The sequence below is a fragment of the Neovison vison genome, chromosome 1 (genome assembly GCF_020171115.1).
Source record: "Neovison vison isolate M4711 chromosome 1, ASM_NN_V1, whole genome shotgun sequence".
Taxonomy (NCBI): Eukaryota; Metazoa; Chordata; class Mammalia; order Carnivora; family Mustelidae; genus Neogale; species Neogale vison.
The window spans coordinates 122,083,185-122,088,444 of record NC_058091.1 but is presented as its reverse complement, the minus strand read 5'-3'; the positions used below and the strand labels follow the sequence as shown (position 1 = coordinate 122,088,444).

At 40.6% G+C, this 5,260-nt stretch overlaps 1 pseudogene; it reads left to right on the top strand.

Annotated features, from left to right (window-relative positions):
* Nucleotides 1-852: 852 nt before the first annotated feature.
* LOC122899963 lies at nt 853-1,547 on the top strand (annotated as a pseudogene).
* Nucleotides 1,548-5,260: the final 3,713 nt, after the last annotated feature.

The window sequence follows — 5,260 nt, the reverse complement described above, 5'->3', positions numbered from 1 at the left end:
AAAAAATTTGGAAGAGACAAAAAAGAACAGTGTATATGAACTGTTCCCAAGTTGTGTTCACAAGTTGTGTTCACAAGTTTCAATAGAACATGAAGATGTAACAATTATAAATGAGTAGCATTTAATCAAGAAAATCTATGAAGCGAATCTTCATAGAATGAAATGCAGAAGAAGAGAGACCCACAACAATAGTTGGAGAATTCAATATCCCATCCTCAAAATTGGATAGAGCAACTAAGCAGAAGGAAACAGAGGGCTTGAGCAACATCAAAAACCAACTAGATCTGACTCCCATATACAAGAACACTCTACCCACAATAACAGAATACACGTTCTTCTCCAGGGTACATGGGACCAATCCCAGGATGGATCACATTTCAGACCACAAATTAAGACTCAGCAGAATCAAAAAGAGAGATATCACACAAACTATCCAAGCGCAATGTAATGCAGTTAGAAATCAACAACAAAGGAAAACTGGAAAATTCACAAATTGGTAGAAATTAAACACTCTTAACAAATGGGCCCAAAAAATCAAAAGTAAAATACTTACAAAGTATTTATGTCAGTGACCATACCCTCCGTGAGGGTTCTGCTTGTCCCCTTCATACCCTGCCTGCCTTCCTCCCTCCAGAAGAGCTGGCTGCGTGGTGACAGGCTAAGGAGGAAGAGAGAAAGGAGGACCAAGAGAAGGAAGACCTGGCCACATCTGGGTGGTGTCTGCAGTGCCAGCAGGGGAGGTAGCGGCTGTGGTGGCAGTGTGGGTTGCACCCTGTGGAGGACAGTGTGTTGGGGGCTCTCTCCCTGCACTATTATCCAGACATCTGGGCTGCAGCCCCTCAGGTGCAGAAGATGAATACTCTTTCCTATTGTGACCCATGTGCCCTCTTCCTCTGTCCACCTTGCCCTGGAAAACTGGCTTTGTAATTACCCTTTTTGCCACCTGATCCAACTTACATGCCAAAGTGTGATGAATTTGAAAACCCCTGGAACTCACACCAGTCAGAAGGAGCAGACTGACAGTACTCTTCCAGGGAAAAAGATGCTATTGAGAGTGTTCCATGACTAGACCAGTCAAGGCAACAGAATTGCCTGTATTTTGTGTGTTGTTCACCCAATGCCTTGTATGCTTTACTCTTCTCACATGGAAATGCTATTGATTTTGATCAGATGATCAGCTTTTACATACCACTGTATGTAAATCATGGATTAATTGTAGTATATTCTTGTATGCTTATTCTGGGTATGTATCAAGTTCTGGGAAACCAACAGAGAAGAATCTCTATGCAGGTAGAGGAGCTGCTGAGCTTGCTCTTAGGACAAGATATGGCATTTACCCTGAAAATGTGATCATATATGGCCAAAGTAGATGGACAGCTCTGTTTGTAGATCTTGCTGCTTGGTTTGAGAGTGCTGCTGTTAATCTTCATTCTCTTTTGACCTTGGTAATGCCAGTCACTTCTCCTGATACTTTTGATGCATTCCTAAACATTGACAAAATCTCTATGATAACTTCACCAGTGTTAGTAACTCATGAGACTGAATAAAGGACAGGCAAGACTAGGTAGGAAGATGGGTAGGGGGTGTTGTGACTAAGCTCACATAGGGGGCTATGTAACCAGGCTCACAGAAAACCCACATGTGGAGAGGACAATATGGCAGAAGGTGAGGGGCCAAAGAAGAAAAGAAGGAGACTAGAGGAGCTGCTGGCTGAGAAAATGGCTGTTGATGGTGAGTGTGGGGACACTGGAGACTGGGAAGGTCGCTGGAACCATATAGAGAAGTTCCTCGAGCAATCTGTACCCTTCACACACCCTGATTTCGAACCTACCACTGAATGTCTCCAGTTTTTGTTAGATACATCTAAAGTTCTAGTCATTTGAGCTGGTTGCTTAGGATGTGAACTCCTGAAAAATCTGGCATTGTCTGGTTTTAGACAGATTGATGTTATACACATGGGCATTACAGATGTTTCCAATCTGTTTTGTTTCTTAAATTCCACATATGAGTGAGATCATATGATAATTATCTTTATATGATTGAATTATTTTGCTTAACATAATACTCTCTAGTTACGTCCATGGTGTATATCTATATATACCACATATTCTTTATCCATTCATCTGCTAATAGACACCTGGGCTCTTTCCAGTGTTTGGCTGTTGTGGACATTGCTGCTATAAGCATTGGGGGGCACATGCCCCTTCGGATCTGTATTTGTATCTTTAGAGTAAATACTTAGTAGTGCAATTGCTGGATTGTAGGGCAGCTCTATTTTCAACTTTTTCAGGGACCTCCATACTGTTTTCCAGAGTGACAGAAGCAGCTTGCATTCCCACCAACAGTGTAGGAGGGATCCACTTTCTCTGCTTCCTTGACAACATCACTCATTTCCAGACTTCTTCATTTTAGCCATTCTGACTGGTGGGTTATCTCATTGTCATTTTGATTCATATTTCCCTGACACCAAGTGATGTTGAGATTTTTTTAAATTTAATTTTATTTGTTCAGTGTTCCAAGATTCATTTCTCAGGCATCACTACCCAGTGTTCCATGCAACATGTGCCCTTCTTAATACTCACCCCCGCCCCTCCAAAACCCTCAGTTTGTTTCTCAGTGTCGACAGGCTCTCCTGGTTCATCACCCCCTCCGATTTCCCCCAACTCCCTTCTCCTCTCCTTCTCTCAGTGTCCTCCGTGTTTTTCCTAATGCTCCGCAAGTAAGTGAAACCATATAATTTACTCTCTCTGCTTGACTTATTTCACTCAGCATAATCTCCTCCAGTCCCATCCATGTTGATACAAAAGTTGGGTATTCATCCTTTCTGATGGAGCCATAATACTCTATTAGAGATATATGGACCGTATCTTCTTTATCCATTCGTCTGTTGAAGGGCATTTTGGTTCTTTCCACAATTTGATGACAGTGGCCATTTCTGCTATGAACATTGGTCCATGGACAGCCCTTCTTTTCACTACATCTGTATGATTGGGATAAATACCCAGTAGTGCAAATGCAGGATCATAGGGTAGTTCTGTTGTTAATTTCTTAAGGAATCTCCACGCTGTTTTCCAAAGCAGCTGCACCAACTTGCATTCCCACCAACACTGTAAGAGGGTTCCCCTTTCTCCACATCCTCTCCAACACTTCTCGTTTCCTGTCTTGTTGATTTTGGCCATTCTAACTGGTGTAAGGTGATATCTCACTGTGGTTTTGATTTGAATCTCCCTGATGGATAGTGAAGATGAACATTTTTTCATGTGTCTGTTAGCCATTTGTATGTCTTCTTTGGAGAAGTGTCTGTACGTGTCTTCTGCGCATTTTTTGACATGATTATCTATTTTTTGATTGCTGAGTTTGAGGAGTTCTTTATAGATCTTGGATATCAGCCCTTTTTCTGTAGTGTCATTTGTGAATATCTTCTCCCATTCCGTGGGTGGCCTCTTAGTTTTATTGACTGTTTCTTTTGCCTTTGGAGATGTGTCTTGAAAGAACTCCTCAAACTCAACACCCAAAAAAGAGATAATCATGTTAAAAAGTGGGTGGAATACATGATCAGACACTTGCTGTGTCTCTCCCTCTCTGTCACATAAATAAATAAAAAATCTTAAAAAGAAAGATATGGTTCATATACACAATGGAATATTATGCCTCCATCAGAAAAAAAAAAAGAAAGGATGAATTCCCACCTTTTGTATCAACATGGACAGGACTGGAGGAGATTATGCTGAGTGAAATAAGTCAAGCAGAGAAAGTCAGTTATCATATGCTTTCACTTACTTGTGGAGCATAAGGAATAACACAGAGGCCATTAGGAGAAGTAAAGGAGAAGCAATTGGGGGAAAACGGAAAGGGAGATGAACCATGAAAGACTGTGGACTCTGAGAAACAAACTGAGTGCTTTGGAAGGAAGAGGGGGTGGAGAGATGGGTGAGCTTGGTGGTGGGTATCAAAGAGGGCATTTATTGCATGGAGCACTGGGTGTGGTGTATAAACAATGACTCTTAGAACACTGAAAAAAGAAAAGAAAAGAAAAGAACTCAAAACACATGTGAGATATATATATATATATATATATATATATATATATATATATAACCATTACTCAGCCATCAGAAAGGATGAGTACCCATCATTTGCATCAACATGGATGGAACTGGAGGAGATTATGCTAAGAGAAATAAATCAACAGAGAAAGACAGTTATATCACTTATATATGGAACATAAAGAATAGCATGGAGGACATTAGGAGAAGGAAGGGGAAAATGAAGCGGGGCAGGAATCAGAGTGGGAGATGAACCATGAGAGACTACGGACTCCAGAAATCAAACTGAGGATTTTAGAGGGGTGGAGTTGGTTAGGGGATGTGTTAGCTCGGTGATGGGTATTAAGGAGGGCATGAATTTCATGGAACCCCTGGGGGTTATACACAAACAGTGAATCATGGAACACTACATCAAAAACTAATCATGTACTGTACGATGACTAATATAACATAATAAAAAATATTTTAAAAATCATTTTAAGAAAAGAGAAAACAATCTCCTCTTGGGTGGGGAGCCCCAGCTCTTACCTCAAAATTCCCCCTGAGCATTCCTGCTACCACATTATTGGCTTCAAGTATTGATGACAGTTAAAAACCAAAAGTGCAGAAAGAAAAAGAAAAAAAAACTGAAAATTTGCCAAAGCTTTATTAAAAGCTAGAATAACAAGGAAGTAAACACAGTACCATATGAAATGCCTGGATGGGTCAGATTGTTGAGTGTCCAACTACTGAGTTTGTCTCAAGTCATGATCTCATGGGTTATGAGATGGAGCGCCTCTTCAGGCTCCACACTCAGCAGGGAATCTGTTTGGAGATTCTCTCCCTCTGCCCCTCCTGCTGCTCGCTCGCTCTCTCTCTCTCTTTCTCTCCCAAATAAATAAATCCTTTTTAAAAACACAGAATATCACATAATATTAACTAAATAACAGCTTGTCAGGATGCTGAGGCACTGTGTCATCCCCATGTACTTCTGGATAGACGATAGTTCCCACGTTTACTTCCTTCAGCTCTCTCTCATACCTGGTTTTTCTTTTTCCTTAAAACTTCTGAGAAGCAATCATTTCACCATGAGAGAATTGCCTCACTATTGTGTCTAGGATGGACACAAATCAATGATTTTCAATTAAAATACAATTTGAAGAGTTATTATAATATGCTCTATAGCAATAATTGCCACTATTGCTATGCTCAAAAAATAGCAATAATTGCCACTA